The sequence below is a fragment of the Triturus cristatus genome, chromosome 5_1 (assembly GCF_964204655.1).
Source record: "Triturus cristatus chromosome 5_1, aTriCri1.1, whole genome shotgun sequence".
Taxonomy (NCBI): domain Eukaryota; kingdom Metazoa; phylum Chordata; class Amphibia; order Caudata; family Salamandridae; genus Triturus; species Triturus cristatus.
This window is the reverse complement of record NC_140587.1, coordinates 6,798,562-6,825,057: the sequence shown is the minus strand read 5'-3', so window position 1 is coordinate 6,825,057 and position 26,496 is coordinate 6,798,562.

Genomic DNA, 26,496 nt, shown 5'->3' with positions numbered 1-26,496 from the left:
TCACAAAACAGGCGGATTCCTCCCATATGCACCGGTCAAGGTCTGCAAAATCTTCATTGTATGCTGCATGCTACACAACATGGCAGTGGAGAAAGCTGTGCCACTCCGGATGAGCAGGAACATCCACCCGTGGAGGATGAAGGGCTTGGTCACGGGGCAAGTGAGGAGGTGGAGGATGAGGAGGAGGACATCCAGAGTCAGCTCATACGCAACTTCTTCTCATAATGGTGAGTCCCTGGGTCTGAGTGTGCACGCTTTTAGCCTTGTGTGGCATGTGTTGCGATGTGTGTGTCCAGCTGACTGTATGCTAAGTGACTTAGAGGTGTGTTCTGATGTGTCACTCGAGTGATGATGTCATTCCACACATTGTGGCTGAGACAGTAAATTTAAAACTAGCATGGTGACAACCTTATTCCTGTAGAGTCAATGACCATGCAGGCGGTTGACTATCTTTTCAGTGACTTCTTGTGTGTCTGTCATCCCCAGGTAGTTGCGCATGCTGTCTGCTCGTGGCATCGTTGGGCTCCTGCTATTCCTCATGAGTATTGCAACGTGTGCTGAATCAGCGTTACATGCACGGACATGGTGAAAATTCTCCTTTGGGTAGGATTGCAACAAGGCTTTTTGGGTGTGGTAGTTGTTTGGAATGTGTGGGCACTGCTCCTGTGCATGTTTTGTCACTATGCATACATGTCGACTCACCATGGGGCACCTGACATGTAGCATGACTCCCATGAATTGATAGTCACCCTACTTGACAGTCATCTGTAATGGGATTGTGGATTGTGAGGAAGGCATCAATGTGTGTGAAACTTCCTTCTGAAACATACGGGAAGCTACGGGTGGACATAGTGTGGGACATCCCCATAAGAGGCTCAATGGGGAATTGCAGCCTCTCCGTGTGCAGCAGGGGTTGTTTGGCTCACCCCCTTCACTTGTGTGCCAGTTCAATGGCTTTACAGCATCTGTGTTGTGAAGGGGTGTCCAGTGTAGGTCCCACATGTTCAGCCAAATGAGCTGTGAGTCTGTTCATATTGATGCATTCCCATAGGTGTGAGCCTGAGTAATAAAGGTGTTCCTCACCCTCCAAGGTGCCTCATCTCTGTCAATGCAGGTCTCTTGCCACTGTGCATGCGGCATCTCTGGAATAGTTGTCAAAGATTGTGCATATGAGTCAATGTGTAGATGAGCAACATGCATGGTGTTCTTCATGGATTTGAATCTCTATTGTGCATGAAGTCCATGGTTGTGTACGGGCCCTCAACACCTGCTGAGGGTGTGTTTCTTGTGCGCAGCTCGGCCTTCAGTTTCATGATCCGGTGTCAGTCATCTTTGGTGATTGTGCATCCATTGTCTCTGGGTGTGCCATTGAAAACCGGACACTCCTTCCTTTACATACACCTGTTGCAGTTGGCCTTTCTGACATCCTTGTCTTTGTGTGCAACTTGTGGCATATATTCCAGGACATGCCGCCTGCTGCTGCAGCCCCTGCAGCAAGGGCACACAGAGTTTCTGGATTTGGCAACACACACACCTCAAAGATGCTCCTCCCTTCCTCTCCCCACCCATTCATTTGGCTGGCATGAGCTTGTCTGTGGCACTGTTGCGGCCACGCGGTGCCAAAGGCTGGACCGTCTGCACATGCAACGTGCACATTGCACGACCCTCATGTCCTTGCATGACCCACATCACACTACAGTCTGATGTTGCAGCCACCCTCCATGCAATGTCCATGCGCATATCTACTGGCTGCTCTCAGGCATACACTAAGCGCACACACAACACCTTTGCATGATGAGTGTGCAACTCCGACTGCCTACACAGTGCTGCCACACCTTCCAGGCCCTGTTACACCAACCAGGTCATGTCCCTCCTACTCCCCACCGGCTCTGTACCCCAGCAAGGCCATATGCGTGGGACTCAAGGCTTCTGCATGTAGTATGGTGTCGTCATCTGGCACATGGCACAGGTATCATCTCTCAGCGTGTCAATCTACAATGTGTCCAGGAACCCCCTCACCACCATCACATGCGCACAGCACCTCATCATCAGCTCGTATGCCATTGACAGCCAGGTGCTCCTCACCCTCACCAAAGACGCCGACATTGCCAGTTCAAATAATCAAGAATGCATGAGATCCATTGATGGATGGCTGAACATCAGCCACCTGAGGCTGGACTTGTACAGGACTGAGGTAATCATCTGCGGATTGTCCCCTTACAGCAGGGTCAACTGCTTGTGTTCCACCCGCAAGAGCCCTGCACAGGCACCCAGTGGGCACGCACACAAGATGGTGTGCATCATGTATTGCTCGCTCACATTTGCCATGGTAATCACCGGCATCTGTACCTCAGGCTGCAACACCCTCTGCATCATGCACATGATCCACAGATAGATCCACTCCAAGGAAAGACAGACCATCCCCCAGGTCCACGACAACATCCGTGCCAAATACTGCCCTGCCCTCTACGGAGCTAGTACATCCAAACTCCCGGGAAACTAGTACACATCCAGGGTGCATCTGCACACCTCAGCTTCAACATCCGGCGCCCCAGCCACATCACCGTCCAGCAGAGATAGCTGCGATGGATCACTGTGTGCTGCAGGATGACCTTCAGACTCCCCACCCACACTCAGGAGTCAGGCCACAATCCCGACCCAAAACCAACCTTGTACCACTGTCATCCGAGACCCCGTTGGGCCATCTCCGTGCATCCAACCTTGCCCTGGCCATCATTCTTCACATCCACCATACTCCAGCATGCAGGACTTAGTTCTCCCACCTGGGAAAACATACCTGGTACTCCCTCCCCGGGAACCTCCACTGAGCCATGACCTCTATGCCTTAATGATACTCTTCCATATAGGTCTGTCCGCACAGAATTGCAAGCCCACCCTCAGCAGCTTGAGGCCATCACAGGTGAGTATTGTGCTCCATGTCTGCATTGAATGATACATTGTGACCCATGTGTGTCCTGTACCAGACTCAGATCCAAGGGTATGGATGGGTGGAATTAGTTGAAAACTGAGGCATAGTTTGACATTTACACACACATATGTTGTGGACTAATGCTAAATGACTGCAACATCTCATGATACAAAATAAATCTTTTTATTTGCGGTGGGGTACGTGTTTTGGTAGATAAAATGAGGTGCTCTACCGGGTGCATGGAATCCAAAGTTCACAAGGGGAGATGGTATCTTTGGCATTAGAAGTCATCAGAGTCCAGACCACAGTGTTGGTCATCATTGGTCAGACTGTGACCAGCAAGTCCATGTGGCAGAGAATGTCATTGGATGTGGTGCTGCTGTTGCGCCAGAGGGCCAGGTGCCAGGCCAGGTGACCTGGGAGATGTGGATGGTCCGCTGCCTCTTACGGTCTTTTCCGTGGACGACCCACCTTCCTCCGGGGACCCTCAGATGCAGGCCTTGACGATGTTTGGGACGCTCCGTCGGACGAATCCTCCTCCTCCTCCTCCCTCCCTGTGGCTGGTGCTGGTCTGCGCCTGGTGTCACAGGAGGGTTGCCCATGTTGTCGGCGATCTGACGGAGTGAATGGCTTATGTCCCTTTGCACCGCCAGGAGCTCACCCAGTCTTGCCTCCATCCGTCCTTGGTGTTGTTGTTGACTGGCGTGTTGCTCGGCCTGCAGGTTCTTCATCTCGTCGAGGGTCCCCTTCATCTCTGTCGGGCTCCCCACTACCCGGCTGATGCCCCTGGTGTCACGCTGGTATGTGTCCAGGATGTGGCGTATGTGTGACATACCGGTTCCCTCAGCTGGCTAGTCAGGTTCGCGCCTCCGCCTGCCTCCACTCCCACCACCCTTGCCCACACGAGCCTGGCCTGCCATTGTGGGCACATTGGGTCTACGGGACCCCTGAGGGATGGCATTTGCGGGGTTGCCTGCCTCCTCCTGGGTACCCGGAGAACCTTGTCCCTCCTGGTCAGACTGGCTGTGTTGTTCATTGCGAGCAGGGCTCCTGGGTGTCTCCTGGGATGTGGCAGGAATGGGGGTGGTGGTTGGCACAGATGTACCTGAAGCAGGTGCTGCAGGGGCTTGGGCACCAGAGGGGCCAGGTTGGTCGGGGTCATCCACAGAGTGGTGAGAGTCGTCGCTGCCGGTGGGATCATCTTCACGCCGAGCCTGGGACTGTGATTGTTCCCCCCCATTGTTGGGGGGAGATCCATGACATTGCGCTGTGTGTGAGAGAGAGACAATGTCAATGCTGTTTCCTGCGACATCCGTGTTTCAGACATATTCAAGTTGGCACAGTTCCTCCAGGTAGTTGGATGTGCCTAGCATTCCTCTCAATGTCCACTTGTGGATAGGTATGTTGCGGGGGACAGATTGATATGTTCTCCTGAGTGTTTAACCTGTAGAATTGTGGCTAGAATGCTTATTTGGCTATGGATTGATCTTGTGTCACATGTCCATTGTGAGAGTGGATGAATCCGTTGCCTGCCCCAGGGGTGTGTGCTTGTGTAAGGGGGGGGGGGTTGTGACCTGGCCTGCTGTTGTGTGTAGTGTGATTTGTCATTGGGTCTCCCAGGTGATGTGTCTGTCCCCTCATGGTGCATGCTGGCATGACAGTGAGTGTGAGTTCCTGTGCTAGATATCTGAGCTAGTGGAGTTGGTGTTTGAGTGTACAGTGGTCACAGGAGGGCCTTGTGCTGCATACAGTGGGGCCAAGTGTCAGCTACCTTGTCAGTACTTTGCCAGTCCCTGTGCCTTGGGCATGCTGCATGGGTATGTACCTAGGCCATATGGGCTGAGGGCATTGGTGTCTGCTTCTGAGTGTCACGATGTGTTTTGTGAGGCCCACCCTCCCAGCATCCTGGACATCCAGTCTTGGGTTTGTGGTTCGTGTAGCCTGGGACATGGCATGGCCTTGCTTAGTGAATGGGGCATGGACATGTTAGTGGCATGAGCGTGGTTTTTGAGTGTGGTTGTGTCCGGTGAGGGCTTGGGGCTAGTTGCGTGCATTTGGTGTATTTGGGGTGTGGATGCCATTTCCCCCATGTTACGTAAGTAGTTTGTGTACTCACCAGGCTCTCGAACTCCTTCGACTCTGTGTACTCCCACCGGCGGAAGCAGGGCCATCACCTTCTCCTCCCAGGGATGATAATGTACGGGTCTGCAGGGCAGTCCACCTCCAGTGATGTTGCGCTGGGCGTATTCCTCGTTCATTTTCCGCTTGACTGCCCTGCGCAGATCGTACCACCTGGCTTGGCATTCATGCCTGTTCCTTCAGATGGGCGCAACAGCATTCACCTTATCGACGATCCTCTGCCACAGGCTAGTTTTTTGGGCTATACTGGTCTGTCTGACCAATGTTCCAAACAGCTGTGGCTCGACTCTGATGACTTCGTTGACAAGGGGGTCCAGCTCCACCCTTGTGAACTTTGGATTCTTGTCTGTGGGCATGGTGTGGGGTGTGGGTGTGGATGGTTGTGGGTGTGTGGGTGTGAAGAGGGGGTGTTTGTGAAGGAGGTTGTGTGAAGGTGTGTAAGTTAAGGTGTAGTTAAGGTGTAAGTAAGATGCAGTTGTTTGTCTGTGGGGTCTGGCAGCAGTGGGTCTGTTGCAGAGGCTCATGGTTGTGTGTGTGGGCCCTTTTTATTGGTCCATTTGTGGGTGTGGCTGGGTTTGAATTTGTGGTGGGTGTGTTATAAGAGGTGGTTGTGATTTAGGGCCTCTGTTTGCCTGTTTTGATGTGCCAGGTCAGTCATTGAGATGTATTTTGTCATGTAGATGTGTTTTGTGGTGTTGTGCGAGTCGAATTGACCCTCCTTGTGCTGTTTTACAGTGTCCTGGTTCTGTACGAGTCTTTTTCGCGTAGGTAAGGTCCATACATACGCAATGCTGGGTGAGGGTGCTGGGGTACGGTGTTGGGGTACGGTGCGTACAGGTACGGGGCTGGGGTACGGGCCTGGGGTGCAGCGCGTACAGGTGTGGGGCTGGGGTACGGTGTTGGGGTACGGTGCGTACAGGTGCGGGGCTAGGGTACGGTGTTGGGGTACGGTGCGTACAGGTATGGGGCTGGGGTACAGGCCTGGGGTGCGGTGCGTACAGGTGGGGGGCTGGGGTACGGTGTTGGGGTACAGTGCGTACAGGTACGGGGCTGGGGTACGGGCCTGGGGTGTGGCACGTACAGGCACTACGGTCCTGGGGTACGGTGCGTACAGGTACGGGGCTGGGATACGGGCCTGGGGTGCGGCACGTACAGGTGGGGGGCTGGGGTACGGGCCTGGGGTACGGTGCGTACAGGTACGGGGCTGGGAGACGAGCCTGGGGTGCGGCGTGTACAGGTGCGGGGCTGGGGTACGGTCCTGGGGTACGGTGCGTACAGGTACGGGGCTGGGGTACGGGCCTGGGGTGCGGCGCGTACAGGCACTATGGCCCTGGAGTACGGTGCGTACAGGTACGGGGCTGGGATACGGGCCTGGGGTGCGGCGCGTACAGGTGGGGGGCTGGGGTACGGGCCTGGGGTACGGTGCGTACAGGTACGGGGCTGGGAGACGGGCCTGAGGTGCGGCACGTACAGGTGTGGGGCTGGGGTACGGTGTTGGGGTACAGTGCGTACAGGTGCGGGGCTGGGGTATGGTGTTGGGGTACGGTGCGTACAGGTACGGGGCTGGGGTATGGGCCTGGGGTGCGGTGCGTACAGGTGGGGGGCTGGGGTACGGTGTTGGGGTACGGTGCGTACAGGTACGGGGCTGGGGTACGGGCTTGGGGTGCAGCGGGTACAGGTACAGGGCTGGGGTACGGTCCTGGGGTACGGTGCGTACAGGTACGGGGCTGGGGTACGGGCCTGGGGTGCGGCGCGTACAGGCACTACGGTCCTGGGGTACGGTGCGTACAGGTACGGGTCTGGGATACGGGCCTGGGGTGTGGCGCGTACAGGTGGGGGGCTGGGGTACGGGCCTGGGGTACGGTGCGTACAGGTGCGGGGCTGGGAGACGGGCCTGGTGTGAGGGGCGTACAGGTGCGGGGCTGGGGTATAGTACTGGGGTACGGTGCGGAGGGGGGGTACGGTGCTGACATACGGGGTAAGGTGCTGACATATGCAGGGGGTGGGGGGGCTGTACGACTCGTATCCGGGCACAAGTTTACCCGTGTACATGTGTGCTACAGCGTTCGCTCCGTACGGGGCCTTTTACATGCGGTTGTGTATTCGGATGGGCGGTACGGATCGTACTTGCGCGTGGGGACTACTGTTTACATAACATATTCAGGTTCTCTTTTTTGCTGTTTTCAGATTCGATTGAATTTCACCAAACACAGTGATTTCAATGTTGATCATGATATAACAGCGGGCAAAAAATACAATCAATAAGATTGTAAAAAAGAACCAAATCTGTTTTCAAAATATTTATAACAACTTCAACTATCTGTTTACATTTTCAAAAATAAACACTCTCATTAACATTGCATATGATACAAAGATCAAATATATGAACTACTTCTTTCAAACACAATTTTCTAAATGCAATATCAAAGAAGAGAAACGATAATTCAAACACTAATTGTTGACATCATCCCAATAGGCCGAATGATGTTTCCGAAATCATTTGCTTTGAAAGCATCCTAAAAAACCAATTTAATTCATGTTGACATCTTCCCAATTGGCCTAATGATGTTTTCAAAACTTTGGCACCAAAAATATCAGATGTTAATTTGGTAATTCGTAAGGCAACAGACATTTGAATTCCAAATGGGCATTGTTACAATGTGTCCATCCTTTATTGCATATTACATACACAGTATAGTGTCCAGATGTTGTACTAGGTCCATCATGTGAAATAATAGCCACTGCTTTAAAAGTTCTTCCTGAAATTGACACTTGACTTGCCACAACATTTTTAATTTTTGTTTTCAATTTTCTTAATCTGCTGATGAAGATTTTTTAGACAAAACACGACGTTTACAATTACATTAGCATAGCAGTTGATACCTGAACTATTTTCTAACTGATATCCTGAACTACCATAAACGTTATCCATTTTCATTTTTTTTGCAGTCTCATCATTCTCTTGAATTGTTTTCTTCTTTCCAACCTCACTAGAGTGTTTCTCATATGTTCATTTTGGAAATACTACACGTTTTTCATATATGGGATATTCACTAACCCTGGGCGTAGTTCGTGAAGTAGCACTACGCGAAGCTACGCAAAGTGCACTTCGCACTACGCGAGCTATGCGTAGCACTTCGCGAACTGCGTAGTACCCTGTTCGCACTGTGCAAGATGTCGTTTTCAATGATTGCACAGTGCGGACAAGCAACCGGCACTGTGCAATCATTGAAAACAGCATCTTGCACAGCGCGAGCTGTAGTTTTCTGCCGCTCGGGTAGATTTTTACTCGAGCGGCAGCTTTCTCATCGCGAACTGGTAGTTTCTCGACCACTCGCAATGAGAAACCTGACCTCCTCGCGTTGAGAATCTCGCCGGGAGGTTTATTTTCCACGCTCGCGATCGCCAACTTGATGTTGCTGATCGCGAACGAGGAAAAAGTCTCGCCGGGATGTCATTTTGCTTGCTCGCGGCCGCCAACTTGACAATGAGGACCGCGAGCAAGCAAAAAATGACTGCTGCACTACGCAACACTATGCTACGCGTGTTTGCACTGTGCTACGTGCAATTCGCGTAGTGCGAAGTAGCGCAAACTTCGCAAACTACGCGAGCGTAGCGTAGTGCTTTGCCCAGGCTTAATATTCACCTTACTTGGTAGCATATAGTCTTCTTAACCGATTATACTCTCTTACACAATTTGCATCTGCACTAACCTTTTTCTCATCAAAATCAATCAAATACAATCCAGATAATGTTCTTACTCAAGATAATGCAACATATACCATTCCTTTTTTAAAAACTGTACTTCCAATGTTTACCAAAGCACTGGCTTCACTTAAACCTAGAGATGTATGAATGGTCACCGCATGTGCTAAAGTAAGAGGAAACTGTTTTCTACGGACATACAAGTCTTCGGCCAGCAAAAAATGAACAGCGCAACGCGCTATCTATCTTACCTCTTCAATCTGATCAAATTCGAATTCAATTCCATCTCTGTTCGGATAATTAACAAAATCAACAACTTTTCCCATTGCTACATTTACTAAACCTCTTTCTACATCCAAATTACACCGTAAAATTACCCGACAGTTTTCACATACATATAAAATCTTTTCTAAACAGATATAGACTTTTCCAAAGAATCCAATTTTTATTTAAATTTTTCTGAGAGAATAATAGTAATTCCTTCGTGTTCTATTTTATCAATGGCTTCCATTTTCATTATTTGTTATTTTTCCAGCTTCAAAGGTTCTTCATTGAATGTCGAACACTCTTGCAGTGTTGGCATTAGGCAAATTATAGACTTCTTTTCTCCAATTTTTTGTACATTATTTCAGGACCAATATTTTCATTTGGAAACATGTTTGTAAGTAGGCAACTTTATAAAGTTTGAAGTTGAAGTTTATTGGTTTATATAGTGCTGAATCACCCCAAGGGGGTATCTCTGCGCTTGGACGGTAGTCTTAACAGCCAAACCAGAGGGCTAGAAAAGACGAGTTTTAAGAAGTTTCCTGAACTGAGAGAAGTTCGAACAGTTGCGAAGCTGAAGAGGTAGCTCATTCCAAAAAGCAGGGGCAAGATGAGTGAAAGCTTTGTCAACACTGCGTGTTTTTTTAATTCTGGGGGTGCATAGAAGGAGTTTAGAATCTGATCTGTGAGGGGGTGTACTTGATTAGCTTATTAGAAAGATAGGAAGGGCCTAGGTCGTTTAGGGCCTTGAAGACAGTGCAGCCTACCTTGAATATCACCCGCTTTCTCACGGGGAGCCAGTGGAGTTTTTTGAGAAGAGGAATAGAAGGGGTTCTAGGTGGGGCGCCTGCTACAAGGCGAGCAGCCATGTTCTGCACTACTTGTAGCTTGTTAAGGGAAGCTTCATTGGCCGAAAGAAGCAAAGCGTTACAATAGTCCAGTCTACTTAGTATCAGGGCTTGCATCAGCATTTTTTTATTAGTGGAAGGGGGTAGCAGGGGCAAGATCCTTCTAAGTAGACCTACAATATAGTAGCAAGTGCCAGCAGTGGTGTTGGCATGAGCGTCTAGAGTGAGGTTCTGATCGATTCTGATACCTAGGTTCTTGACCACTTCCTTAGGCGACGGGGCATTACCCAGCTCCTCGGGCCACCAGCTGGGTGACCAGCATATGGCAGCTCCTCCAAACAGCATGATTTCAGATTTCTCTCTGTTTAATTGGAGGAAGTTATTCCGCATCCAGGTAGCGATGGCCATCATGCCCTCGGAGAAGATGAGTTGTATGTCTGGTCTGTTCTTATCAAAGGTGTGGAGGAGCTGGGTATCATCTGCGTATGATATGGGATTAAACCCTAAGTTCCTCATGAGTTGAGCCACGGGGGTCACATAAATGTTAAAAAGGGTGGGGCTCAAACACGAGCCCTGAGGGACCCACTTGGTAACATTAGAAGCTTCTTTACCATGTTTTGTCAAAACACCAATTCTTATATCTGGAAAAATGTTTCCATAATGTTCATCACTTGCTTGTTGCCTGTTATTAATAAGTTCTTTATATTCAAAATGAGACCAAATGTTGACATTTCCAATATGTCCCAAAGATTTCTTAGTGTCTTCATGGACAAGTGTTTTAAAAACTGGTTGCCCTTTTATAGGAGTAAGTTGTAGTAGGTCGCTGAATACAATTCCATGTTTTTCTCCAACTAAAACATCATAATCCGTTTTTAAAATCTGCTGCATTCTCAAATGTACAAAGGCAAGGATTAAGTTTGAGACCATGCTCTCCTCATCAATGTTTCTTTTTCTTTAGTACTCTTGAAATTTCATAACAAGCTTCTCCAGATAGCTTGTCATATTCCAACTTATTTTCATGTTCAACTGGTAGCATCAGTAAACAATGTAATGTAGTCCCTTTAAAGTTTAATGTTGTGTGCTGCTAACCCAGCTGGAGCGGTTACAACTCAAGATAGATGTGAATCAGTGGTTTTCTGTAGATAACTGGTCAAAACTTTAATTAAAAAACTTTTCCCTGTACCAGCTTGACCACTGATATACATTCAAATAGGTTTAAATGATGTGCAGTTCAATTTTTTTCATGATGTAAACCATGCTCTTTCTGTTGTGTAACTTGCTGATATATTTCTTTCAGTTCAATATTTAGTTGTTCTTTGAAGTTTCCCATCTCCATAATATCCTGTTGTGCTTGTTGCTTTGCCGTTTCTACTTCACTCATGGCTATTGCTGCTTTATTTTCAAGAAATGGTTGTCCTAGTGGATCTTGACTTTGTGGAGCAGAACTTTGACTATCTTGAGAACTGTCTCCTGCAATTTCAGCTGCAATAGTAGTTTCTTGTTCAATCTCTTCATTCAACATTTGTAGATAATTTGGAAAAACTGTGCATTCAGTGTTATCTTTACATGCATTAAAAGAATCTTCAGAGCAGTCAAAATCTCCAAGTAATTCCATTTCACTAAGCCAAGGCTTGAAGAGTTGCAGAAGTGCTAAATAGAATCTTTTTTTTTAATCTGGAGTATCACACCTGAGTTTCCTGTGATTAATAAGATGTCCTTTGGTATGTTTTACCAAACATCAATCAAATCCAAATACAGCATATTTTTATTCATTTATATTTTCTGTAACATTTCTCTTAAAGCTGTAATATTGCAGAACTTCATCGATGTTTTCCAGATGTGGACTTCTTTTAGGATACTGCATTTCCAACATGTTTTTTTTAACAATATCTGTACTTTCCGGTTCATTTAATGCTAAGTATTCAATTTCTTGGAAAGATTTCAATACTCCATTTCATGTTGCAGCAAGACCTAGACTTACCCAAATGATTCTTCTTGACTTTGAATATAAAGATGGAGATGTCAACTGATCCGAACATTTGTACGATCCAATCTCTCGATGGGAAAGCATCTTCAAACTGAAGCTGTACAATTTATTACTAAGAGTCTTCTCTTGTGAAATTTCTTCCCACATTTCTTTCAACTCTGTCTTTTCAGATTTTGTTATGTACGATGTAATGTAGTGAGCAACAGCAATTGAATTATCTGCAACATACTGGATATCCATAATTGCATTCAACATGGACACAATCACTGGATTGTAGTCATTAATATACTTTGAATGTTCACTTCTTTTTATATTGTAAGTATTCTTTGGAGATTTTCGAGTTATAGTATGCCTCACTGCTGACATGAAACTGTTGACTCCTCCTTTGGAAATTACTGGACGTGGGAATAGCCACCAACTCTAGGTTATTATGTGCAGCTCTAGCTGGCATTCTGTTCTCTTCTAATTTGCTGCAACATTATTTACAAATACGTTGACCACTAACCAACTCAAAAAGACCTTCCACCAACAAAAAAGCACCAAATTCCTCCATCATTGTTTTCCTTTTAACTTCTTAGATACACATCAACATTCCTAGTTTGATTTCTATAGTGAGTACGTCGACAAGAAATACAAATATAGTTTAATTATTTAGAACAAATTACATTAAACTTTGTAATTTCTTCAACAAACTTCTCAGTAGTACTATCTTCCACCTCTTCTTCAACAGCTACACTTATCAAACTCTCACGTTGTCTACACTCTTCTGCAGAACTAAAGAAACAATACTCTATATCATCACAAACTTTTTTTACATCCGATACTGACCCATGCAAAAGAGCAGTTTTTATTTCACTTAAAAATAATGCAGGACTTTTTAGATAGTACAATCTTCTTACTAACTTCCGCATTGCAGAGTGATGTACTGCTAACATTCTCAAATGATGAAAAACGCATTGACACACTGTTCTAGAAAGACAAGCCAGAGAATTTCCCTGCAAGCCAGTATTTTTTCTCACTTTACAAGCATCTAGTCCTTGCAAACTCTTATCTTTTGTTTAATACTTGTTTTTAGTACACTCTCGTAAGAAATTTGGTAAAATATCAAAAGACTCCTGTTGTATACTACTACAATCCCACGTATACACTGGAGCTTGTGAAGGTCTCCCTTGAAATTCTTCAGCTATCACTTCTTTCACATTTCTAGGAACCATCTTTCTTTTTTTAATTTCACAACTGTTCTTCACTTCACAAGCACAACCACTGGTATCAACTGCGTGAACTAATGTATTGTTTTGAAAATAGACCTCTTCATTAAAAAAAAGTTTTCGGAACTAGAAGTGTGCTTCCATTCACCCAAATTGTTTTTACAAAAGTTAGTTCTGTTAATTAGTCTTTTCCTTTTACTTTTCTCCTTCATAGAATGCATTGGTTTATCCAATGTTCGCATTCTTTTCAAAACTAATATAAACAAACTTATTTTTCAATTCAAAAGCCTTTTTCGACTATACTTTCAATCTGTTGTTTCTTTTTGTAAAATGCTGATATTTATGTATATTTTTTGCAATCTTTCAATACATTTTGTAGTACTCTACCTTTATACATACGTTTCCTAATATTGTGATATTGTTTCATCTTTCTTTCAACATAGATAGTTTTCTCAACTTTGTTCTTTTGCACTTTTTTGTCATGGTGAATCTTTCTTAATAATAATGGAAAAGATCTGATTTTTAAAAAAAATAATGTAATATTATTAAAATAATTATATACAAATATTCTTTTCTATTACTAAAGAAAAACCTTCTATTTAAAAGCTACAAGCAAATGCCTATATGGTTTTTGGAATATGGTAACACTTACACCTGAGCTGCAAAATAAGAGAAGAGGGGTGCAGAAACAGAAAAAAGGAATCCAGCAGTAACGCCTGAGCGATTACAGCTCTGCATATCTAGTGCCTGCATTAATGTAAAACTGCTTGGTGACTACTTGGGTGTTTTATAACTGCATGAGAGTTGGACTCAACTATAAGTCTCTCCATATTTTTACAAGCATGCATACATATGTCTCTATGTTTTCAAATCATCATAATATCTAAAACAAATATGTATACAATATTTCTGAAATATTATAAAATCTAGAATCTGAGACATGTAATTGATCTGCTTGAGTGGTTACATAACTCTATGGGTAGTGCTTGGGTGATTGAATGAGTGCAAAGGTAGTCACTGGGTAATTGCAATAGAAGATGAAAGAGGAAAGACAAGTGCAGAGAGACAACAGGGGTGCAGAAAGAAGCAAGAGAGGTGCAGAAAGAAGCAAGGAAAGTGCACAATGAAGCAACAAGGGTGCAGAAGGAGGCAAGAAAACTGCAGAAAGAGGCAAGAGAGTTGAAAAAACAGGCACAAGAGGTACAGAAGAGGGCTAATTGTATGAGTGCAGACATAGACGTTGAGTGCACAGATAAGTGTATAAATACCACCTGAAGGCATACATGAGTGTATAGATACAGAATGCATGATTAAAAGACTGCAGGAATAGTACATAACTAGTGCCTGTGTGATTGCATGACTATAGGGGTAATATGTGATGGATTACTGGAGTGCATAGCATGAGAGTTGGGCCTAGCCACATATAAAGCAGCCCACTATGACAGGTAAACGGGGTGCGGAAAGAAGCAAGAGTGGCTTGCACGCCATTAATACCCATTTAACACCAACATTTAGCAATAAGTAACAGGCGACCATTCTAGGTTTGCACAGGGCCTTCCACCACGCTGCAGCACCTGCCACTGCATTTTTGTTAACGTTTGAGCTGTTTGACGTAAAAACAAGGCTTTTGTGTTCAAATCTGCAGATTAGGGTGCAGATGATGAATTATGTGGCTAATGCAGAAAATGTATAATTGTGCGAAAGTTGGTGCAGCCAAACAGTCGCATAGTTCCCGTTGCCCTGCTCATACCTCTGACTAGGTTCACAAGTGCTCCTCAGTGATTCTCCCCGTATCTTTAAGAGTGCGCATACATATGTCTCTACGTTTTCAAATCATCATGATATCTAAAAGAGATATGTATACAATATTTCTGAAATATAGTGAAACCTAGAAACTGAGACATGTAATAGATCTCCGTGAGTAATTCCATAACTCAATGGGTAATCCTTGGGTGATTGTATGAGTGCAAGGGTAGTCACTGGATAGTTACAAGAAAACATGGATAGTGACTAGCTTATTGCATGAGTGCACACATACACACTGAGTGCATGGATAAGTGTATTGTCATGATTCTGCCAATCAAATGTTTTTTAGTATTACCAATTGTTTTGTTTTTACCAGTACATGTTTATTGGTTTTGCCAGTGCTTATAGTTTACACACTATCACTTGTTTGTGCCAATGCAATAGTGATTGTTTATTGGATTTGCCAGTGCTTATTGGTTGCACACTATCACTTGTATCACTCATTTGTGCCAATGCTTGTTGCGGACTTCAAACTCATAGTCTGCTGCCCAAGGTCTATTGGCCCTTCTCAGCTCCAGTAGTTTACCTGAGAGCTGTCATCTGGAAACTTCTTGAGAAAGCCTTTAAAAAGGAGCCACACCCTGTTCTCTTTGCCGGTTTTTGAGAACTCTGAGCGTGAGCAGCAGCAGTAGATCTCCGGTCTCAGTCAGCAGATCTTTGACGACTCAATGCAGGTTGTAGATCCTTCCCTTGACCACCAACAGGTAGGATCATTCCATTTTATTTAGAGGAGCAACATGCTGATATTTGCATATTGACTCGAGCTCTCTTCCTCAAAGTGATTCATTGGACATTTGTTTAGCGGACTTTGGTACATCACGCTGAAGCACGTCTTGGGTATTTTTCCCATATTGAACATTGACACAGTGCGCTGAAGCGCTTCTTGGGCATTTACATATTGGAATGTGGCACATCGCGCTGAAGCACATCCTTGGGCATTTGCATATTGGAATGTGGCACATCGCGCTGAAGCGCGTTTTGGGGCATTTGCATATTGAACATCGCACATCGCGCTGGAGCACTTCCTGGGCATTTGCATATTGACTTTGGCACAATGCACTGAGGCGCTTTCTTGAACATTTGCATATCAAACATGGCCCACTCGCTGAAGCGCTTTCTTGGTGATATGCATAAGATAATATTCACATTACAGGTTGAAACCAACCTTGCATTTGAAACCTTTTGTGCATTATAAAATCATTTGTTGGAATTAGCGTTTTGATTCTTAACAGTGTTACATGAAAAATCATAATTTAAGATAGAGACAGTGTAACAAAGGCTAATAGACTCTCTTATATGAAAGTGTGACTCGCTCTGGGGCATAGTGTTTCTGTAATAACGAGATTGATCATAGAGTCTATATTGTCAATTTTTGTTTGGAGAATTATAGGAACAGCCATCCCATTCCTTGTGAAGAAGGTATTAGAGTGACGACTGTTTCATAAGTAACCTGCTTTTCTTTACAGGTATGTTGTTGTTATTTAACCATGCTAGTTTCGTTCAAGAGTTCACACGGTATATCAGGAAAGCTAACTGAGGATAACGTCTTGTTCCAGGACTCCCTCCCTGCAGAACCCTTCCCAAATCCTGCCCCCCGTCTGGCCACTTTGATCCTCAGTGCAATTAGGCTTGAGTCAAGGCTGCTGGAAGGTGGGCTCCTTGAGGGGACTGCTCTGGAGGAACCCAATGATATTTACCAGTTCTGACATGTATAATTAGCACCTAAAGGCATGGATGAATCATTGAGTACTGCCTAGGGGAATAGATGAATCCAACAGAAGGGCATGGGTGATTCTACGACTGCAAGGGTAGTGTGTAGGTAATTACATGAGTGCATAGGTACAGCCTGCATAATTGGATGACTGTAGGTGTAGTACATAACTATACCCTGGGTGATCCCATGCCTATAATGGTAATAACTGGGGGATTACTGAAGTAAATAGCAAGTGAGTGGATGATTTTATAAGTTAATGAGTACCCACCTGGGTGATTACTGAATGACAAAGATAGTGCCTCAGTGACTACAGAAGTGCAAAGGTAGTGACTGGGTGATTTTAAAATGGCATGACTACTGGCTGAGTGATTACATAAGTACAAGAAAAGAGCGTATGTGATTGAAAGACTACACGGGGATTAAAGGACTACATAGGTAACACCTCGGTGATTGCATGACTACAGGGATAATGTCGGGGGATTTCCATAACTACATAGCAAGTGACTGGGTGATTTTTATAAGTGCGTGGGTACTTCTTGGGTGATTACAGGACTACTGAGCTAGAGGCTGAGTAAATAAAAGAGTGCGAAAGTAGTGCGTGGGTGATTTCATAACATCATGACTACTGGCTGAGTGATTACATGAGTACAAAGGTAGTGCCTCCATGAATCAAAGAGTGCAGGAGTAGTGCCTGGGGGCCCGATTCACAGAACTAACTTAAGACAAAATCCTAAACTTACTATCATTTTGGTATTCACAGAAGGCACTTACTCATTTTGGTATTCACAGAAGTTAGGACTCCTAAACTGAGAAAAATCCTAACTTTAAGACTTTCAGTAATCACAGAAGGCATTTAGGAGTCCTAAAGTTAGGACTCCTAACTTCTGTGAAACAACGAAATGAGTAAGTGCCTTCTGTGAATACCAAAATGGTAGTAAGTTTAGGATTTTGTCTTAAGTTAGTTCTGTGAATCGGGCCCTGGGTGATTATATAAGTACATGCCTAATACCTTAATGTATGCATAACTGCATAGATAGTGCCTAAATGATTGCATCAGTGCAGCAGAAACGCCCGAGCGGTTACAGCGCTGCATGCGCGACGCCTGCGTCATTGCGAGCCTGGATGGTGCGTGAGAGTTGGGCCTAGCCAAATATAAAGCAGCACATTATTTCACATCTCAACTGTGAGAGTGTCCATATTGTTAAAATCACGCATACAAATGTCTCTACGTTTTCAAATCATCATCATATCTAAAATAAATATGTATAGAATATTTCTGAAATATAGTGAAACCTTGAAGCTGAGACATGTAATAGATCTCCCTGAGTAATTCCATAACTCAATGGCTACTCCTTGGGTGATTGTATGAGTGCAAGGGCAGTGAATGAATGAATGAATGAATGAATGAATGAAAACAAATTTTATAAAGCGCTACTCAGCCCAATGGGCATCAAGGCGCCTAACCAAAAAGCTTGATAGGTAAAATAGACTTGCTTACTGGTAGGCCTTAATAAAACACCATGTTTTGAGCGCTGTTTTAAAATGGACTAGTGACGGTTGGGCCTTAATCTCTGCGGGAAGGGCATTCCATAAACGGGGGGCTACATTGGAGAAAGCTCTACTGCCCCATCTAACTTTCTTAACACGGGGGACTACCAGAAGATTCCTCTCAGAGGAGCGAAGGCACCTGCTAGGAGTATAGCAGGTTAGCAAAGAACCTAATGCATTAGAAGATCCAGCAGATAGGGCTCCAAATACTAGGCTCAGAAGTTTAAATGAAATCCTCTGCTGGATTGGAAGCCAGTGCAGACTTTTTCTGGCTAAAGTAGCCGAGGACGAATAAGGTGCAGCGATAACAAATCTTGCTGCAGCATTCTGTACCGCCTGGAGGCGAGAAATGAGACCCTTGTTGTTACCTGCATACAATGCATTACAGTAGTCCAATCTTGAGCCCACTAGGGCAACTACCGTCTGCTTACGGGCCTGGGGGTAGAGATAGTGAACAATTCTCCTCAGAATCTTAATAACCCCCCAACAGGTGGCCACCGTTCTGTTTACCTGGAGAGTCATATTCAGTGAGGAGTCAAATATAACGCCGAGATTCCTGGCCGAGCGGGATGGCATAGGGCAGGTTCCCAAAGATGGGGGCCACCATTCATTGGACCAAATGTCCTGATTATTACCAAAAATCAGAAGGCAAAAAGAGGACAGAAGGCTCAGGGCCGGGCCCGCTACTCCTAACTCCCTCAAGCGTGATGTTAAAGTTGAGGGAGACAGGGTATCGAATGCTGCCGTTAGATCCAATAGGACCAGAAGTGTGGTCTGACCTTGGTCCACCTTCAATCGAATGTTGTTCACCACCATAGTGAATGCCGACTCCGTACTATGGAATTTCCTGAAACCATGCTGGGAGTTGTCCAGGTATCCAGAGGAATCCAGAAAGGCCGACAGATGAAAATTCAGTTGAGATTCGAGCATTTTGGCAGGAGCAGGCAGCAGAGATATCGGACGGAAGTTTTTCAATATTTCTGGGTCCAGGGTGGGCTTCTTAAGCAAGGGCCTCACTATCGCCTTCTTCCAGGCTACCGGAAAAATCCCCTGTGCCATGGCACCATTCATCACCTCCAACAAAGGAGGTAATAGCGTGTCCCGACATGATTTCAACACTTTCAGGGGACAAGGGTCCAAAGGAGAGGCTGATTTTGTCCTGTTCAGCAAAAGATCAAGCTCCTCAAGGGACAGCGGAGGGAAAAGAGTAAAGGTCTTAGAAGGATCTCTAGTCCAAGACTCCATTTTTCCCAAGGCCGAGGAGGGATGAGTTCCCAAGGTACTCCTCTGTGATTCCAGAGCAAGATAGATATCCTCGATTTTATTGTGGAAGAACTCTGAGATTTTATTACACAGCTCCTGCGACCCTACCACTGGATCAGGCACTTGAAGGGAACAGAGGGAGTGCACGATCTTAAAAAGTTCCTTAGATGACAAAAGGGATGAGGTAAGATTAGAGAAAAACTCCTGCTTTTCCTTTATCACCCTGACCTTATAATCTCGCAGCAGATGTTTGTATGCCTCTCTTTCCCTGGGGTCCCAAAATTTTCGCCATTTTCTTTCCTGTCTCCTAACGCCCTGCCTCAGAAGCCTTAACGGCTCAGAGAACCACGGAGCAGAAGGTTTACGTCTTGCTGCATACCGAAGGGAAGTGGGGGCTAACACATCAACCGCTCTAGAGATAGATTTCGCGAGCTCTTGTGCAGCCTCACCTGCTTCCTTGGTAGAGGAATATGAGATAGCCCCTATGAAAGGAACAAGAGATTTGTTGGTAATATTCTTGTAGCTCCTTTTAGGTACTCTATTGATGGAACTCAGCTTAGGCGCCCCTACAAGGGGAGATACTAATTCTAAGGGCACTGCCAGATGGTCAGACCAAACCAGACGTAGGGGGGGACCAACTGACAGTCTCGGGTCGTTGGAAAACACCCCATCTAGGATATGTCCCGCTCGATGGGATGGACTGTTTACCAATTGTCTAAAGCCACACGCGTCCAGCGAGTCAACCAGGGAGAGCGTATCATTGGAACCCAAATCATCCAAATGAAAATTTAGATCTCCAAGAATGGTCAAATGGGGCTTACCAAAGTAGGGTTCCAAAATTCTAAGAAGCTCACAGCTAAAATTAGATCTAGGTCCAGGTGGTCTGTAAATAAGAATACCTGTAAAAGATACCGAAGGGGAGCAAGAGATACAGAAGTACATGGCCTCAAAAGAGTCTGAGGACTCGGACAAGGCTTTAATACTACAGACAAGGGAAGTTTCATAGAGAATTGCCAGCCTGCCTCCCCTACATCTTCTTCTATCAAGTCTATGCAACGCATAGCCATCAGGAATAGCTATCCGTAAATCGTGACCAGCAGAGTCCGACGCCCAGGTTTCAGTCACAAAAACCCAAGAAGGTTTCCTCGCGGAAAACTCATGAAAAGCAACATTGTTTTTAATAAGAGACCTAGCATTGACTAGGAAGCCCTTTCTGAGTTGAATATCATGCCCTTGGATGATAGAAGCATGAATCACCCCATTATTAGAGCAAGAGGGCAGTAAAGTGCCATTACAAGTACGACAAAAAGTAGAGCGTAAGAGGCCCTCAGGCGAAAACCTGTGGTGACATACTAAAGGGGAAGGCTTTAAAACAATCAGCTCCTGAAAGGAATATGAACATAATACCTGAGGCAACGAATACATATCCTCAATGCCCAGCTCATCCCGCAGCGCGTCCTCAGCGCGGACGGGCGCAGACGGGCTGAACTCAGGCGTAACTCCGGCGGAAATCCGGCGACCCCGCTGCGCGAGTCCGCTGCGCGTCAGCATGACCCCCTTATTTAGACGTCTAGCGTCCTTGTGACGACTAGAACGTCCGATGTCCAAGATGTCACCGCCAGGCGTCCCAATGTACACCCAATGTGGCCGACAAGCTCCAACTTATCCGGGAAAGGGACCCGCCCAACAGCGGTGGAATAAGCGTTTTTATCGTGCGGGTAAGAGGGCAGATAGAAGGGCTCACAATTAAAAGCAGGGGATAATGCAAAGCAACTTTAACCAAAATACAAAACGGCCGTTTTAAAAAACCAGTAGTAAGCGGGATGGCAAGCAACAAATTGCAGAATGTGCTCTAGGCGCTCTCACCTAGCAAGGCTCTCCGCCTAATTTACCCCCCTTATGTAGACGTCTAGCGTCCTTGTGACGACTAGTACGTCCGAAGTCCAAGCTGGCGCCGCCAGGCGTCCCAATGTACACCCAATGTAGCCGACAAGCTCCAACTTATCCGGGAAAGGGACCCGCCCAACAGCGGTGGAATAAGCGTAAGTCACTGGGTAAGTACAGGACAAGATGAAAAGTGACTGGCTAATTGCAAGAGTGCAGATATAGATGTTTTGAGAGCACAGATAAGTATACCAATAGCAACTTAAGGCACATATGAGTCATTACGTACTGCCTAGATGACTGTAACAGTAGAGCCTGCGTGATTCTATGACTGCAAGAGTAGTGTGTGTGTTATTACATGAGTCCATAGATACAGCCTGGATGATTACATGACTGTAGGGGTAGTACATAACTAGTGCCTAGATGATTGTATGACTACAGGGGAAATATTTGGTGGATTACTAGGGTAGATAGCAAGTAAGTGTGTGATTTAATAAGTACATGAGTAATGCCTGGGTGATTACTGAACTACTAAGGTATTGCCTGAGTGATTACAGGTGTGCAAAGTTAGTGACTGCGTGATTTTAAAAGTATATGAGTATTGGCTGATTGATTACATAACTACAAGAAAAATCCCTGCATGATTGAAAGGATAGTGTCTGGGGAATTGAAGTACTGTATAACAAATACATTGGTGATTCCATTAGTACAACGGTAACGTCTGGGGGATTAAAGGAGTACATAACACTATCCAAACCTTAAAATTTTTAAAGAACAAACATACACTTTCAACCAAACATCTAAAATTATGCAGCATCTTTCAACTATACCTTTCTACAGACTAGTAAAAAAAAAGCCTAACTAATAACACCTTATGTGAGCATCTTTCAAACCACAATTTTGTGCTGCATCTTCACCATTCAAACTAAAATTATGCGGCATCATTCAACTATACCTTCTTACAGACTAGAAGAAAGAAGCCTGGTTAATAACACCTTATGTGAGCATCTTTCAAACCACACTTTTGTGCTGCATCTTCACCATTCTATGTAAAATTATGCGGCATCATTCAACTATACCTTTCTACAGACTAGAAAAAAGAAGCCTAATTGATAACACCCTATGGGAGCATCTTGCAAACCACACTTTTCTGCTGCATCTTCACCATTCTGCAAGTACTCATAGTCTTGACCCTACCACATAAAAGGCAACAACAGCACTTTATTATACATCATGCACCTTCAAATTTATAAGACATATGAAAATACATATATAAGTAGAAACATACTTGGGACAGAAATCCATGCACATGTTACAGGCTCCACCTTCAAATTTAAAGCAACAGCTAAAATGATGCGGTATACTACAAATGTACATATCCACACACTAAAACAAACTACCATAATCACTAATCCATCTTCCAAAATACACATATTACTATACAGAATCTTTTTCAAACTACATTTAAGTACAATAAAACAAACTACAATACACATCTCTACATTTAATAATATATTATAAACCTAACAGTTTTTGAATAATTGTAAAAGTTCAAAAATAAACCTAAAGCACAATACACCTCACAAATTTATAACTGACCATTCAAATAGATTTGTAGAATTTAAAATATCACAAACTCTTAAAAGATTTTTTTTTGCACACAATAAATATAAGGCAACAGTTTCAGCAAGGTAAAACCAGTAATGGCAAACGTTCCATTTCTTTCTCTACACAAATACATGTAAGTAACAAATCACACTGCTTCCTAGATTATTTCAAATTGTAAAACACATTTCTATTGGTTACACAAAGTGCCCAAACTGCTTCTAGATTTTTTTGAAGTCGCGACTCCACCGTGCACCTCCGCGATCGAGCCATGAATTCATACTGGAGTTCAAAAATATATTACAAATAAAAATACCGCTATCTTTCAAGAATACACCACTTCTAAAGATACTACTGACTTGGGAAATCTTACTTTAATAACATTTCACTTATATATAAATTACAATTTCACATTTTAAATCCATAGTATGTTCTTTAACAGCTAATCAATTCTCTACTTATTAAAAAACAGCATCTTATCCACCATTTTACATACCTCTCATTCTACCAACTGACTTCCTCAGCTACATACATCTTTCCATTGCTTCCAGACATCCCTTCAAGATGCTTACAGTATGGATTGTTAGGCACAGCTGTGTTTTCTGGTGCAAAGGGTATGCTGAACACAGAGGTATTGACAAAGATCTAGCTTTTCAAAATGTGGATATTAAATGGATTGCACAGAGAGGATTAAAGTGGCACCAATTGATGACTTTGGTTAAAACTTTTTTGCATCTCCAACGCCCTGACCTCATGATTGTGCACTGCGGTGGCAATTACCTAGGCACATTGACTGGGGTAGGTCTGGAAATGCTAATGAAGGACACCTTTGGACAATTGATGTTACTTTTCCCCAAAACTATATTTGTATACTCTAACATATGCCAAAGACAGTAATGGAAGTGGTCAAATCAATTCTGTCCACAGATTGAAAAAGCTAGAAAGAATGTCAATAATGCGGTTTCTGCTTACCTCAGAGACCATTGGATGGGCTCCATATATAACAACAATCTACGTTTTGTTATGGATCACATCTACAGAAGTGATGGAGTACACTTCACAGATCAAGGAAACACAGTCTTTATCAATAACCTAAAGCTCTGCATCAGCACTTACATGTAGCTCCAACAAACTCACAATGAAAACAAGGGCTCTTTTTAGAGCCACCCTATAACATAATACTGATTATTATTATTTTTTACACATACAATTTATTTTTATTTTTGGTGGGATTCGTGCACGCAGCGCAAATTCACAAAACAAAGGCACAAACTCAATGCACTACAACAGTTTTTACAAGACTGCAAGATGGTCGAGCAGACGTGAATGGTCCCGGCTCTCAGTCCACGCTGGTGGCTCGACTCTATAATCACTCACAGACTTCACCAAACTCGCTCCCGGACATCACCTTCTGCACCCGACCTGCTGGTGAGTGCGCAGGGGCCTTGGGAATCCGCAATTATGCTGATGTGAGCCTTTTTGGGGCTCAACTGTGCTGGCCACGAAACCTCACAAAATTGCGGCCGCCAGGTCTGCAGCGCAAAACGGCTGCTAAATGCTGGCTCTCCCCTGTGGGAAAATCGATTAATTCACTGGCGCGACCGCTCCCCTGTACGACCTCCGGAGCGCAATACCAGTGCTGCTGTGAACCCCTCCAGGTGGCAGAGACCGCGATCAACATCAAAAGGCACATGAGCGGGAACTTCCATTGTGGCAAGAAAGGTAGGAGCAATAACGGGCCAGCCTGGAGGGAGTGTGGAGCATTGGGACCCCAGGGGGCTTGGTCTGGTGGGCACTCGAGTGGGATTTCAGTGCCCTATAACTCCACGCCTGACTCTGCCTGACCTTAAGATGTCGGCAAGTATCTTGTCGAGCAGTTAACTGACAGTTGTACTGATTCCATGCTTGCCACCCGGGACACTTAGTACCAGCTAGCGCCCTCAAAGCAAGGAGGCATGTAAAATCCTGCACCTTTGTGGTATGTGCAAGCCCAATGATATGGCCCAGCAGCACCCATATCCCTCCTACCGTTGGCCTCCCATCCTGTGCCTGAAACGCTGCGCTGCCAAGGGGAGGGTGACACAAGTGTAGAGCTTTGTCGTCGCTAGCCTCTATTGATGGTGCTACATTCAAGGAGTAAAGAGGCTCTTGCCTTCTGCGACCAGCGACACCACCTTCCACGCAAAGGGTGGTGTGGAGCTCGATCCTATGCCTCCAAAGAAGGCGACAACTAATGTCACCAATTTTACCCCCCCACAGACAAAAGACAGCCACTTGAACACGGTGATCCCACGACTGCCATGGCTCTCACCAAAGAAAACCCCAAGCCTTGCCTGACTCCAAGATGGTGCCCGCCAGAAAAATACCATCGGTGAGGGAGGATCCCGAGGTTTTAACTGGTCAAAAATCATTACGGAATAAAGAATCTCACTATAAGAGCCAAGATAAACTGCTGAGTCATGGGGTTAAACAGTCCCCCCTTAAGCATCACTCCTTACCTGGGACTTGCCTGACTCTAAAATGGTGCCCAGACTTCAATTCATGACTTTGAGACCCCATTTAAACGTTGGGCCCGTTTACTCTACCTTCTTGGGCCCCCACGAGGTTTTTCACTCCCACTGCTGATCAGCAAGATCTGACCCGCTTCCCAGTCTCCTGCCCCCCTTCCCTCTTTCCTCTCCTGGGGACTTGTTTCTTCTGTATTGGACTTTTGCAACTCTAACTATTGTAACCATGTGCCCTTTACCAAAGCAGTCCTTCTCCCCTTGCTTGCTGGGGAGGTATCCAGCATTTATACCCTGGAGTCTCAGGCACCCCTCTGAGAGAGTCCACAGCGTCAAGGGAGCCACACACAGGGGAGGTATGGGAATGGCGCCCCTTTGCCAAAGCACTCCCTCTACCCTTGTTGGGGAGAGATCCAGTATGTATGCCCTGGAGTCTCAGAGACCCGTCTGAGAGAGTCCACAGTGTAAAAGGAGCCACACACAGCAGAGGTAAGGGAATGACACCATTTCCACTGGGATCACAGCACACCGGACGTTGGACATGGTTTTTCCTCATCTCCCGGTTGTGCTTCTTTCACCCCCCCCCCCCTCTTTCCCTCTTTCATTCTGTGTCTACCTCCCCAGCTCCTATCCCCTCTCTCCTGAATCTCTCCCCTTACCGGCTTTTTCCCTTACGTATATGTATTTAACGCATGTAACTACGCTCCTACAACTTGTAACTATGCTCTGAAACTGTGTAACTTGTAACCATGTAACTTGTAACTATGCTCTGAAACAATGCTCGTCCTCATTTACAGCGCTCTGATACCTCCGGGTCTAGACAGCGCTATATAAAACTTTTCAAATAAAATAAAATAAAATAAAACAACACACTTTTCAACTTTAACTATTATTTTTTAATTTTATATATTTTTAACAACTCTATCAATTGTAATCTTGTCATTAACTTCAATCACAGTACCTTTTTAAAAGAAATTCAGAAATACTACCATCTACATTATATAATACCTAATTATTTATTTAAGGTGGATTTGCGAACCCATCGCAATTACACGGGGGGCGCGTTGGGGTCACAACTCCAAACTCGAAACC